This window comes from Pseudophryne corroboree, chromosome 10 (genome assembly GCF_028390025.1).
Source record: "Pseudophryne corroboree isolate aPseCor3 chromosome 10, aPseCor3.hap2, whole genome shotgun sequence".
NCBI lineage: Eukaryota > Metazoa > Chordata > Amphibia > Anura > Myobatrachidae > Pseudophryne > Pseudophryne corroboree.
The window spans coordinates 50,187,409-50,202,440 of NC_086453.1; the positions used below are offsets into that span (position 1 = coordinate 50,187,409).

At 43.8% G+C, this 15,032-nt stretch overlaps 2 pseudogenes; one reads left to right on the forward strand and one right to left on the reverse strand.

The window, feature by feature from the left end:
* Positions 1 to 11,638: 11,638 nt before the first annotated feature.
* Positions 11,639 to 11,757, reverse strand: LOC134967227 (5S ribosomal RNA; annotated as a pseudogene).
* Positions 11,758 to 13,259: 1,502 nt separating this feature from the next.
* LOC134967672 (5S ribosomal RNA) lies at positions 13,260 to 13,378 on the forward strand (annotated as a pseudogene).
* The last annotated feature ends 1,654 nt before the right edge of the window (positions 13,379 to 15,032 follow it).

The window sequence follows — 15,032 nt, forward strand, 5'->3', positions numbered from 1 at the left end:
GGAATATGGAGCATACCCCTCAAAATACGTTGCAACAGGTGGTCGATCAGGTGCAGGTCCTGACTCGACAATTTAATGATTTGTCCATTAAAATGCACACCTCCCAGGCTGCTGGCGGAGCTCCCGCAGCAGCAGCACCTGCAGGGGTTAAGGAGCCGAAAGTAAATCTCCCGGATCGTTTTTCTGGAGATCGCTCGCAGTTCTTTTGTTTCAAGGAGAGCTGCAAGCTATACTTCCGGCTTAGGCCTCAGTCTTCTGGGTCGGAGATTCAGCGGGTGGGCATAGTGATTTCCTTGCTACAAGGAGACCCACAGGTCTGGGCATATGGGTTGCAGCCTGACTGTCCGTCGCTTAAAAGTGTTGATGCTTTTTTTACGGCACTGGGCATGTTGTATGATGACCCTGACAAGACGGCCTCAGCCGAGGCTCAGATTTCGATCCTTAAGCAAGGGCGAAGGCCAGTTGAGGTTTACTGTACGGAGTTTCGGAGGTTGGCCCATGATACCCAGTGGAATGACCCAGCCCTGAGACACCAGTACCGAAGAGGTCTTTCTAACCAGATAAAGGACCAACTGGTACAATATCCCTTGCCTGATAGCTTGGATCAGCTCATGCAGTTATCCATCCGGGTGGATAGACGGCTGAGAGAGCGTAGGCTTGAAAGGGAGACTGAGATTTCCTTCCTTCCCAAGGGATCCTCAGACTCTGAGGAATTTTCCGAGGAGCCTATGCAGATTGGGGCTACCCGCCTCTCCTCGCGTGAGAAGACGCGGAGGAGACAGCAGGGGTTGTGTTTGTACTGTGGGAATAAAGGTCATGTGGTAGTATCATGCCCAGAAAAGCCGGAAAACTTCAGGGCCTGAGGGTGATGGGAAATATCCTGTCAGGCCAGAAGTCAGAATTTCCCAAGAAGACTTTTATCATTCCGGTGACCTTGAAGATCCTCGGTCAAACTGTCAAGACTGAGGCCTTTGTGGACAGTGGGGCCGACGGGGTTTTTATGGACCGCCAATTCGCCCTGAAACACTCTGTTCCCTTAGTACCCTTGGCATCGGAAATTGAGATTTGTGGGTTAAATGGGGAACCATTATCCCAAGGTAAAATTACCTCTTGCACTAGCCAGATTTCTTTGTTTATTGGAGCCACACACTCTGAAAAATTGTCCTTTTATGTGACTGTCTGTACTTTTGCCCCATTGGTGTTGGGGTTACCCTGGTTAAGGGCCCACAACCTCAATTTGACTGGGTCTCTGGGGAGATTCTTAGTTGGGGTACTGATTGTTTCAGGAGTTGCTTGAGCCTTCCAGTCAGGCTCTCGCAGCTAAGTTTGCCAGGATTTCCAGGGTGTTATGCAGATTTTGCGGACGTGTTCTCCAAAAAAGTTGCAGAGGTACTACCTCCCCATCGCCCCTATGACTGTGCCATTGATTTGTTGCCAAATGCTAAGCTTCCCAAGAGCAGGTTGTACTCCCTGTCACGTCCTGAGACTCAGGCTATGGCAGAGTACATTCAGGAGAACTTGGCTAAGGGATTTATCAGACCTTCACAGTCTCCAGTTGGGTCGGGGTTCTTCTTCGTGGGTAAAAAGGACGGTTCGTTGCGACCCTGCATCGACTTCAGGGAATTGAACCGTATCACGATTAAAAACTCATACCCACTGCCTCTCATTTCGGTCTTGTTTGACCAGCTTCGTACTGCCACCATTTTTTCTAAGATTGACCTACGCGGTGCGTACAATCTAATCCAAATAAGAGAGGGGGATGAATGGAAGACTGCCTTTAATACCCACTCAGGGCATTATGAATATTTGGTGATGCCTTTTGGGCTCTGTAATGCCCCGGCAGTCTTCCAGGATTTCATGAATGATGTGCTCAGGGAATATTTGGATAGATTCTTAGTTGTATACTTAGATGACATCCTAATCTTCTCCCATTCCCTGGAGGAACATCGGAAGCATGTACGCTTAGTCCTCCAGAAACTCAGAGACCACCGGCTTGGGGCGAAGCTGGAGAAGTGCGAATTTGAAGTTCAGCAAATCGCATTTCTAGGATATATTATCTCCCCAGAAGGTTTCCAAATGGAGGGTTCCAAGGTACAGGCAGTCCTGGATTGGGTGCAGCCCACTAGTTTGAAGGCGCTTCAGCGTTTCCTGGGCTTTGCGAATTTTTATAGACGATTTATCGCTGGATTTTCGTCTATAGTGGCGCCCTTGGTGGCACTCACTAAGAAAGGGGCGGATGTTGCTCACTGGTCTTGTGAGGCTAAAGCGGCTTTTGCCCGTCTCAAAAGGGCATTTGTTTCGGCCAAGGTGCTGCGACACCCAGATCCAGAGCGTCCTTTTGTGGTGGAGGTGGATGCCTCTGAGATGGGTATTGGGGCAGTGCTTTCTCAGATGGGAGTGTCTGATAATCGCCTTCATCCCTGTGCTTACTTTTCCCGTAAATTTTCGCCTGCCGAGATGAATTATGACGTGGGTAACCGGGAATTGTTGGCTATTAAGGATGCACTCGAGGAGTGGAGACACTGGCTTGAGGGGGCTAAGTTTGTGGTCTCAATTCTCACTGACCATAAGAATCTGGCATATTTAGAGTCAGCGAAGCGTCTCAATGCCAGGCAGGCACGATGGGCTTTGTTTTTTGCTCGCTTTAATTTTTTGATAACATATCGCCCTGGGTCAAAAAACATCAAGGCTGATGCGCTCTCGCGGAGTTTTGCTCCAATCCAGGAGACCACCGAGGAGCCGTTGCCCATTGTTTCCCCATCATGTATTAAAGTGGGCATTACCCAGGACCTCTTATCATTAGTCCTTAGAGCACAGGAGCAGGCTCCTCCAGACCTTCCGGTAGGTCTTTTGTTTGTGCCTCCTAGGTTAAGACAGCGAGTGTTCCTGGAATTCCATGCCAAGAAGTCTGCAGGTCACCCGGGTATTGCCAGAACTCGGGAGTTGCTATCTAGGGCGGTGTGGTGGCCCTCGGTGGCTAAGGATGTGGATCAGTGGGTTCGGGCATGTGACATCTGTGCCCGAAATAAGACTCCTAGAGGGGTTCCTGTTGGCCCATTACATCCACTCTCTATCCCATCTAAGCCATGGACCCACATTTCAATGGATTTTGTGGTGGACTTGCCCAAATCCTCAGGGATGACAGCCATCTGGGTTGTCGTTGACAGGTTTTCGAAGATGGCGCACTTCGTTCCACTGGTTGGGCTGCCATCGGCCAGACGCCTGTCTGAATTATTTATGCTGCATGTTGTGCGTCTCCACGGGTTGCCACTTGATGTGGTCTCTGACCGCGGATCCCAGTTTGTGGCCAAATTCTGGAGGGCATTTTGTTCCGATCTCCAGATTTCTGTCAGCTTGTCGTCGGGCTACCATCCACAGTCTAATGGGCAGACTGAAAGGGTGAACCAGTCCTTGGAGCAGTTCCTCAGGTGTTATGTCTCCAAGTGTCAGACTGACTGGGTTGCTCATCTGTCCATGGCGGAGTTTGCCTATAACAACGCGGCTCACTCTGCTACAGGGATCTCTCCCTTCCTTTGTGTGTATGGGCATCATCCTAAGGCCAATTCTTTTGACCCCCTGGACTCCACGCCTGGTGGTTCCTCTGTGGTTTCGGTCCTTAGAGGTATTTGGCGGAAAGTGAAGAAAGCCCTTGTGTCTGTGTCATTAGTGACCAAAAGGGTTTTTGATAAGCGGAAAAGACCCTGCAGCTTCAAATTAGGAGACTTCGTCTGGTTGTCTACCAAGAATTTGAAGTTGAGACAGCCATCTCATAAGTTAGGCCCCCGGTTCATCGGCCCTTATAAGATCACCAGGGTTATCAATCCGGTGGCATTTCAGTTAGATCTGCCCCGTTCTTTGGGTATCAATAAAACATTTCATTGTTCCCTTTTAAAACGGGCGATTAGTAATCCTTCTTCCAGTGGAAGACCTTCCCCTCTTCTGATACGTGGCCAGAGGGAGTTTGTTGTTGAAAGGATTCTTGACTCCAAGGTGGTTCGGGGTCGGCTGTCATTTTTGGTGCACTGGAAGGGGTATGGCCCGGAGGAGCGGTCGTGGGTGCGCAGTTGTGATCTTCATGCCCCCAGACTGATACGCTCTTTCTTCTCGCAGTTCCCCGATAAACCCGGTGGTAGGGGTTCTTTGACCCCTCGTCAGAGGGGGGGTACTGTTAGGGTCTCCTGCCCTGTGCTGCCACGTCGTCATGGCAACCGGGAGACAAGTGCTAGCGGAGTGACCTGAGCGCAGCTGATACTCCGGTTCGGGTCTTTTGCTGTGCAGTGGTTATAGGCTCTGTGCATGGCAGGGGATCCGGTGCTGGTTTTTGTGCTCACAGTCTGTGAGGTCTGAGTGGGGCGTGGACAGCACCTGCTTTATAAGGCCTCTTCTCAGGGTAAGCAGATGCTGCTGAATCTTTGTTGGTTAGTCAGTTTCTGAAAGTTAGCCAGTACTGTGTAGCTTTGTATTTGTTTGTTGCTTACTGCAAATAGGCCTGGGGATTTGGTATTACACTCTGCCAATCCAGACCTAGCAGTAAGACTGGAGTCAGTCGTTTAGCTTGCTGGGGTTCTGTTACTACTCTGTGAACTTAGCAAGTTTGCGGCTGTATTCTAAGACTTGCCTGTCTAATCCTGTCTCACTTTGCTAGGTGTCAGGGGTCAGTTTAGTGGCAGTAAGCTGAACCTGTGCACTGCAAGTGAGAATTAGGATTGTGGAGACTCTCCTTGTGTCTATCATTCCATCTCTGACCAAGGAGTTTACTGCCACACCCGTTGGTAACCCTTTAGGGTTTTGCTGTTGCCCTTAGCAACAGCATTTCTGGTTCTCTACGTATTAAAACACAACATCTTGCTTTTCTCATCTGAGCAGTTCTAATACAAGGGAGATACCCAGTTCCTTAGCCTCTGGGCTTCTCTGTTCACTTTGTGTGTATTTTGTTACCCTATCACCTTCTGTGTACGTTATGTCATATTCCCCAGTCTGTCTGTAAGTCCATTTGTTTTGCATAACAGTTCAAACACCAGTACATTCCTGCAGGCACTGGAGTGCATAACAGTCCTGACACCAGTACTTTCCTGCAGGCACTGGTGTGCATAACAGATGGAAAAAAAAACTGGTGCGACAACCGCCGCTGGTCTCGTTGTTCGCGCTCAGGTGCCGTCTCAACAGTCCTGCCTCTCAGCTTTCCCGGAACAGACACTCCAGTGATACGATGTTCTCTACACTCTGCTCTTTGACACGGTTTCTCTCTGGGTCAGCGACCTTTCTGTAGGGAACATAAATCTTGCATTTCAATGTGTTTAACTGTTGTGTATTATCAGTTGTGTGAAGTAAACCATCTGTGGAAAGTGAAAAGAGAGGGGAAATAATAAAAAGAAAAGCTGTCAGATTTGCGTTCACCATCAGGCTGTCACACCATCATGTGTATTGGTATCTATGCACAGTCTCCCTTCACCAGTATTCCCATTCTCCACCCTTTGTGCATGACCAGGCACACTGATACTGGTGTCCCTATGCTGGTGAGATATACTGGGTTTGGGCAGAACTCTGAAAAGACCGAGTAGGCATGTGACGTTTGAACTGTAATCCTGTCGGTGAACTTAAGAGGTGAAGAGGAAACTTTGAAGACAAATCACAGAGTTTAGTAACAGATAAGTTTGTAGAGGCAAAGATGATTTTACAAAGTTTGACATCTGGATTGGGCACTACGGGGAATGATTCCCTAATCGGTCTGTTCCCCTAAAAAAAATTCTATGTGTGTTATATCTCTACTGGGACTATCCCAGCCATCAATCCAGTGTCCTGTCCATTCTAAATTCATAGGGACCCCGGTATCTTTGAGATAATTTCCTCTACCTGTGATGGACATGCATCTAAAACAGTGAAATGCAACATTAGTCTTCGTGGGTATCTAACGTATTTTGTGCTTCCTGGGTGGGAGCACTCAATATGTTTACCATCTCTAACAAAACTCCTGTTAAGTTACGTAGAGGTCACTTCTGCTAGAGAAGCAGAAGTTTAGAGGCCTCCTCCTAACCCCAGTAAGTTCTGTCAAAAGGGTAAAGTTGCATTTATTCCGTTCTTCCCATTAACCGAATCTGTGTTTTTCTATACTGTATCATGATTCCTTACTATATGTCCCTTGATCCCGTCTATGTGTTTAATAACGTGGCTTGTTTTCTCTGTCTAGGGGGTCTATATTGGCTATGTGTTCTACTATACCTACAATCTCTGGCAAAATGCCCTTCCTTCCTACAAATGTAGCATGTTCTCGGTCTTTTCCAAACAGCAGGGGTCTGGGGTTTAGGCTGATGAGACTTTGGTGTAAGAGCCTGTATACTTTAAATCCTCAGCCTCTCCTCCTGTTGTTTTCTACGCCTAACAATATTCTTGTGGTGTACAGTTGCGCACTCTCTAAGGCAAGCTACTGTGACTCCTCTCCAATTAGGCAAAGATGTTTGTACTCTGTCCCTTACTGTCTTATCGAGTCCGTCCATTAGCACAGAGACAGCCACCTCCCTGTAATTCGTATCGTTCCCTGTATCCGATAGCCCCATGTATCTATCCATTATTTGCAGGACCCGATGGAAATATTCAGATGTCATTTCATTTTCCCTCTGCTTTATGGAGAAAATTCTTCTCCACTTAACAGTTGTGGGGAAATACAACTCTAGTTGCCTGTTAATTTGCTCTAAGTTCTCCTGATTGTGTTTGTCAGTCATAAGACTATCCGACTCTAATCTACAATCAGTGATACATTTTTGGGTGTCAATATTAGGGGATAGGCACGCTTTCAAAAGTATCCGCCAGTGTTTGTTTGTCGGTTCATACACATTACCCAGATCTCTGATAAATTTCTGACATCTAGCTAAATCCTTCCGAGGGTCGGGGAATTCTGAAATGATTGATCGCAGCTCATCTCTGGGCCACGGGCAATACATTGCATTACTCCTGGTGAGGACTACTCCCTGACTATCGGTTCCCCCATTGGGAGTTACTGTTCCCAAGACAGGGTGTAATTCTACCATTCCGTTCCTGATTTGTTTACTGTGAGGTGTTGTTGTCTCTGTGCAATGAGCTGTCTCACACTTACCGGTAGCTGTGACCTCACCAGTTCTTTCATTGGGGAATATTGTTACTGCACTACCTGGTTGGACAGACCCCACCTGATTGTCCTGCAAAGTGACTGCTTGGAGGAGAGCTGCGATTTGGCTGGATCCTTCATCTTCCTGTGACCTATAACCTTGAAAAGACTTCAAAACAGGATACATCTTGCAAAAATTAGGGTTAATACATTGTTTTTGCATACTACTATCGTTTACGGATTTATCATTGACTGTAGCCATCTCTTCCCCTTCGACCTGTGTCGACACTGGTGTGTTTGTGTTCTCATTCCCGCTAGGTTTTGAACCTGTTTTGCGAATTTGTTCTCTTTGCATATCCCCCTCCTGTTGCCATAATTTTAAACAATCATTATCTCTAATCCTTTGTTTTCTGGATTTTTGAAGACATATTTTACTGCTTACATTCTGCAGTACCTCTGGTTCAAAGTTGCCCACCTTAGCGAATGGTTCCCTATCTTTGTCAGTCACACGTTCCCATTCAGACAAAAAGTCTTCAATACTTTTTCCTTTAAACTCCGCTGACCCCATGGGCCACGGCTCTACAACCTGAACCCTGGTTAAACGTCCCTTACTTGAGCAACTGGCTCCCATAATTGTGGGCCTTTTCCTACAAACACCAAAATACTCAATATAAGGTAACGGTGAAAGTTCTCCGAGCGCTCTTCACCCGCTCACCGCCCACATTGGCCAGTACTACCATACACTGTCGATAGCGATGGCAATGTACCCAACTTAGGGCCCTATGTGACCTATATTTACTGGAAGTTTTTAGGAATAACTTACCCTTTCCAGTAAAGTATCGGCCGTTGGAGATTTTCCTGAGAGAGACCAGCGAAAACTCCCTATGCACTTTATTATACACAAATCACGCTTGCGTATGTTCTATACAGCGCTGATGATACTGCGATTTTACGCAAAAGCTCGTAAAAAGGATATCACATTGCGCTATATATCGCACCCACAAACGCGCGGTCCAACTGCACAGCGTATAGGTACTTGTTACTTATCTGCCGTATGACCACTGGAATTGATTTTCAGGCTGCGAAACCTCAGCCGGAGCATATCAAAAAAACTATATGGGTCACAACACTTCACAATTCCCTACCACGCTCCTATAAGTCTCCTCACGACTTACGTATTAAACCTTATATTAACGTGAGTCAGCCGCCTCACGCCACCAAGTCTCCACTCACTTGATGTACCACACACAGAGATTCCAAATTCCGTGCTTCAAATTTCCATTCGCTCCTGCGTTCGCTCACTCAATTACACTTTGGTTTTTCTGTACAGAAAATTATCATTCATTCAGACAAGCAGCTTTACTCCCAGAGGCAATACAGTAAATAAGGGTTTTATACTAAACTTTGGAAGCTGGGCAATCTTGTGTTATTTTAGCGTGGCTACTTTCCCACCTTTAAACTAAACGAACTATTGTGTAATTTGTACTTAGCGACCGTATTCTTACGCAATTCGCGTAAACACGCGACCGTGCTTACGCCGCGTGTGCAGTTCCGTACTTTGTCCGAGACACGTGTACAAAACCGTACGTCCGCAATAGCACAAATCATTCAATTTCTATAAATGTGAGCAATATTAACTATAATTGCTCACTTAACACGCCACACAGTTTCTTTTCTGTATAAACCTTTATAACTAGGCCAGACTGCGTTTGTGTTTTACACTTACTTCCTTTGTTTATATTATGAATCTAGTAATCTGAATGTTATGGCAACAATGTGGGAGAGTGTGCACAGGGTATGGGTGTACGCTTTTGTTGTGTACGCATTTGGCGCCAAAAATAAATTCACAGATTTTAAATAGCTTTTTTTTTTGCTTACCTTACGAGTTCTTACCAGCATCCCTACAAACCATACAGAGCAGACACCATCTAATCAGCAATTAAGTAGGGTTTTCAGTGTATCCACCGACCAAGAAAAGGTTACGTAGGATACCTTCTGTCCACCCTTATGCTGGCAGATTATGTCTGCTTGTGACCTGTTAAGCAGTAAAAATGTGGAAAATCGGACGATGCCCCCAATTGGTAAAGCTGATTATCTTTACAGGAATGAAAGCTATACCTTAAAAACACCTTAAATACACTTTAAACCTTTAGCCGCTGTGGCCGCTATACTTAATTCACACTACGCACCTTTTACGCTATTAGCGTAAAAAAGGTTTCGTAGTGTATGGATTTTGCGTACACACGCCGCGCTGACGGTACAAAGTTCTCGCAGCGCATACACACCCAGAGATACACTTTAAACCTTCTACAGCAATGCTATGCAATAATAGTACACTTTAAACCTTAGCAGGGCAATGAGGACACGACACCAATTGTGAGTTTACCGCTGGGTTACGACACCACAGTGGATTATTTCTGAAAGGGGGTTTACAATACAAATTATACGCTACAATACAAGACAATATATATAACAGAATAATGGCTACAGTCAATGTACATACGTGAGTATATTCGCGTGCGCTTCCCGGTCCGGTCCTCCGTCATCAAATAGATAACGTTGTGAGTCTTGTGTCAGGCCGGGCTGCAGCAGGCTTTATTTATACAAGTCTTCCAAAAGCAATACAATGGATACTGTAATCCCTTTGTCCATTGGACACAGGAATGCACTTTTACAGTACAGGAGAGGTCATAGGTTGATTTGAAAAGGTAGGCGATGTCTTTCTCAACTGCTCTTGTGGGTGGTCTCCTCTGGATTCCCGCCGCATACATAATATACAGTAAATACAGTTTATATCTATATTCTGCTTCTGCACATAACTATCCGCAGGAACATGCGATCTTCCGCAGACCAACACCGGAATGTTACCCTTAAAATACCCTACAGCTGGATACCAAATACCACCTTATAACCTTAGTCTGTCCCCTCTTATCCTGTAAAGGTGAATCCCTTTGTTCTGCAACCATTTAAACAGCTATAACTTTCTGATGTGGTGCAAGGAGATTATGTGTACATTGTGCACTATTTGGATTAAATATGTAATGTGTTCTGATGGCCCTCCATGCGTACACAAACTCTGCCGTAAATACCCATACCACGCGCCGATGCGCAGGACCGCAGGAGCGACCATACGCAAATTGCGGATATGTGCACGCGCGGCAGGACAAGTGCACGCGCAGTGGGCATGTGTGTGCAGTTTATACGTGCTGTGTGTTCTTCAATATTTTTCGACTTTGACACTTCTCATTTGCAACAGCCCTCTGAGCAGTACCGTAAGTAGACATTTTGTGTCAGAAAAATAATTGTTGCCCCCTCTCCCACCATATTTAAAATAGGGATGGCGCATGTCAAAAATATAGGGGCATGGCCACAGAATAGTGCAAATTCACATTACACATTACACCAGTGGCATGCAGTGGGGTGAGGCAGAGCCTTTCCTATCATACTAACATTTGCGCCAGAGTTTTGACTGTATAAAGTATATGAAAAATACAAAGAATATGTTAGAAATATCTTATTTGAATTATTCTAATTATTTTTGTAACCAAAATTCTGGAGTAAAAATGCCTTTTACACATTACACCACAGCAGAGCACCTGACACACATTATGCCAAGTAGAGCCCCTGAGACACATTATGCCAGGTAGAGCCAACATTATTACCGGTAGAGCCCACATTATTAACAGAGAGGTTTGGTTTGGTTCCGCACAGGAAAGTTATTATAGCAATAAACACGGGTTTGTACAAAACTTGTAGAAAACTGTTAGGCTAACCAACAATACTGAGCATAGAGATCCTTTAAAAAGGTACCTGATAATTATTATAGGTTGGTGGTGCTCCCAGAGTCAGTAATACATTGAATAGGAAAGAGAAAAAAGAAAGACTCTGTGTTGGGGCACACTTTGAAATTAGTAAATTTATTAAAACTTAACTTTTAATTTAGTTCCGCATAAAAAAAGATAGGTTTGATACAGAAAAATGTTCAAATACACAAAATATACATATATTGGTAACAATCTTCACAGAAAATGTGTTAAAATGTATAAAGTATATAAATAAAGTAGTTGGTAAATTCTACACAGGGAAAGAAGAATCTGATTCAAACTTGGTTAACAAAAATCAGGATAAGCCTGATAACGAATTAGGAGCACCTATGGTGAAAAATATATGGAAAACAAATGTATGCCTGGTTGATCAAGATAAAGGGCACAAATAGATGAAAACGAAATGAAATCACAATTGTAGTGACAATAGGTTATTAGAAATCTATTAGCCTTAATTGGTCAAGATAGAGGGCACAGGTAAGTATAATTATAAATATAATACACAATTGAAATGATAATTAACTGATGGTAATCCCCTGGTCGAAGCTATGTTTGCTACCGAGAAGATCCTTGTAAGAATTTGATTCCAAACGACATTCATAAGAAAACAAAACCAAGATTGCCAAAAATAGTGGTGATCTAAGGTTATTAGGGAGTAGCCAAGAAATAGGTACAGACTTAGAAAATTCGGAAGTTGCTCTAACACTTCTGCTGTTTGTGATCAGAGGTTAAAGCTTTGCTGCACCTGATATTCCCAAGTGGTCACCCAGCTGGGTGCTAATCAGGCTTATCAACGCTTAGCTTCCAAGATCGGATGAGATTGGGCGTTTCCGCTGAAATATGGCAGTAATTGAAACACTATGACACAAATGAGAGAGTGTAATAGAGGATAAGCAACAAGAGTACTTCTGCTGTCCAGTTAATAGCGTAGATTCTCTGTTACTACAGGCATTGCAGAGAGTGGTCTCGCATCTGGATGAGAGGGTACAGAATTATAGGTGAGATAAGTAGAGGATAGGGAGGGGACCCCACCTTCTGCTGTCCACTGTCTTATATGTTATAGCGGACAGTGGATGAGAGAGGTAGGTTAGGCTCACCTATTGAAAGTAAAAGTTTGAAGACAATATGATGTACTCAAAAAAGTCGATTTATAACAGGCTACTTTACTAAGCCAAAGGACCAGTATAGAGAAAATTACGAGAAAAAGAGCCTAAATTAGGTTACATAATGATAGTTATGAAATAACTAGGTAGCGGAATAGCCATTGATATAGTGCTGATAAGTAACATGCATAAATTACAAATAAGTAGGCTTAGAAACAAATTATACGAAATACTGCTATGCACGTAAAAATGCTAAGAGACATAAGCATTTTATATGGAAAAGAAAAAAGTGGTCTATGGCAATCTAAGAAAAATCTAAGGATCACTTTAGCAAACAAAGAAAAGAAATATATATAATAATAATTAAATAATTGGTAGTAATGCAGAGAGTCTCAATGGACACATACAATACCAGGGGATACCAGGGAGTGATCTGAACTACAAAAGCTTCAGCATCACTGAGCACAGACGGCCGTTTCACCAGGGTGGCTTGTTCACTGTCGAACAGTGAACAAGCCACCTTGGTGAAACGGCCGTCTGTGCTCAGTGATGCTGAACCTTTTGTAGTTCAGATCACTCCCTGGTATCCCCTGGTATTGTATGTGTCCACTGGGACTCTCTGCATTACTACCAATTATTTAATTATTATTATATATTTTTCTTTGTTTGCTAAAGTGATCCTTAGATTTTTCTTAGATTGCCATAGACCACTTTTTTCTTTTCCATATAAAATGCTTATGTCTCTTAGCATTTTTACGTGCATAGCAGTATTTCGTATAATTTGTTTCTAAGCCTACTTATTTGTAATTTATGCATGTTACTTATCAGCACTATATCAATGGCTATTCCGCTACCTAGTTATTTCATAACTATCATTATGTAACCTAATTTAGGCTCTTTTTCTCGTAATTTTCTCTATACTGGTCCTTTGGATCAGTAAAGTAGCCTGTTATAAATCGACTTTTTTGAGTACATCATATTGTCTTCAAACTTTTACTTTCAATAGGTGAGCCTAACCTACCTCTCTCATCCACTGTCCGCTATAACATATAAGACAGTGGACAGCAGAAGATGGGGTCCCCTCCCTATCCTCTACTTATCTCACCTATAATTCTGTACCCTCTCATCCAGATGCGAGACCACTCTCTGCAATGCCTGTAGTAACAAAGAATCTACGCTATTAACTGGACAGCAGAAGTACTCTTGTTGCTCATCCTCTATTACACTCTCTCATTTGTGTCATAGTGTTTCAATTACTGCCATATTTCAGCGGAAACGCCCAATCTCATCCGATCTTGGAAGCTAAGCGTTGATAAGCCTGATTAGTACCCAGCTGGGTGACCACTTGGGAATATCAGGTGCAGCAAAGCTTTAACCTCTGATCACAAACAGCAGAAGTGTAAGAGCAACTTCCGAATTTTCTAAGTCTGTACCTATTTCTTGGCTACTCCCAAATAACCTTAAATCACCACTATTTTTGGCAATCTTGGTTTTGTTTTCTTATGAATGTCGTTTGGAATCAAATTCTTACAAGGATCTTCTCGGTAGCAAACATAGCTTCGACCAGGGGATTACCATCAGTTAATTATCATTTCAATTGTGTATTATATTTATAATTATACTTACCTGTGCCCTCTATCTTGATCAATTAAGGCTAATAGATTTCTAATAACCTATTGTCACTACAATTGTGATTTCATTTCGTTTTAATGTATTTGTGCCCTTTATCTTGATCAACCAGGCATACATTTGTTTTCCATATATTTTTCACCATAGGTGCTCCTAATTCGTTATCAGGCTTATCCTGATTTTTGTTAACCAAGTTTGAATCAGATTCTTCTTTCCCTGTGTGGAATTTACCAACTACTTTATTTATATACTTTATACATTTTAACACATTTTCTGTGAAGATTGTTACCAATATATGTATATTTTGTGTATTTGAACATTTTTCTGTATCAAACCTATCTTTTTTTATGTGGAACTAAATTAAAAGTTAAGTTTTAATAAATTTACTCATTTCAAAGTGTGCCCCAACACAGAGTCTTTCTTTTTTCTCTTTCCAGAGCCCACATTATGCCAGGTAGAGCCCACATTAGGCTAGGTAGAGCTCCATATACACATTGTGCCAGGTAGAGCCCACATTATGCCAGGTGGAGCCCACATTATGCCAGGTAGAGCCCCTGATAAACATTATGTCAGGTAGAGCCCACATTATCCCAGGCAGAGCTCCTGATGCACATTATCCCAAGCAGAGCACACATTATCCCAGGCAGAGCTCCTGATGCACATTATGCCAAGCAGAGCACACATTATGCCAGGCAGAGTCCCTGATACACATTATGCTAGGTAGAGCCACAATATGCCAGGCAGAGCCCCTGATACACATTATGCCAGGTAGAGTTGGTTATGTGTGTTTGTGTCTCCACCTCCCTGGAGCGCATAACTTTACCTTACAGTACAGCAAGAGCAGGGAGCCAAGAGGACAACAGCGTTTGGCCGAGAAACTATAACGCTCCCTGGCTGTAACAAGTACCCGATACCTTACAGGATGCAAGTGTGCTTCTGACAGGCTACAGCTCTGATCGGCTGTAACAAGTAGCTGGGCTGTGCTGTGTGCCAGGCACCACTGGCATACACCTAGTAATGGCCCTGCCGCTGTGTAACACATACGTGTACGAGCTTTAAGGCGTTTTCATGCACATGCAGTTGCAAAAAAATGGCTCAACTACGCGAACATTCAGCATTGCCTGTGGCACTGAATCACGCCCTGTTGTAGAAATGCTTTGGGTATTCACTTTCATGCCTGTGTCTTTTTTGTTGCTGGTAGATCCCTGTGTAATACCCGTCACTGATCAGGAGCTCTTATGGTTTATAGAGAAGGATCGCTACTGTGCTGTAACTTTGGAGAAATATACAGTAATGATTCATTTCAAGCACTGTTCTGCACACCGTTTCCAAGATATGTACTTATTGAGTCACAAACACAAATGTTGTGTTCTTAAGATTGCAGGAATTTATACT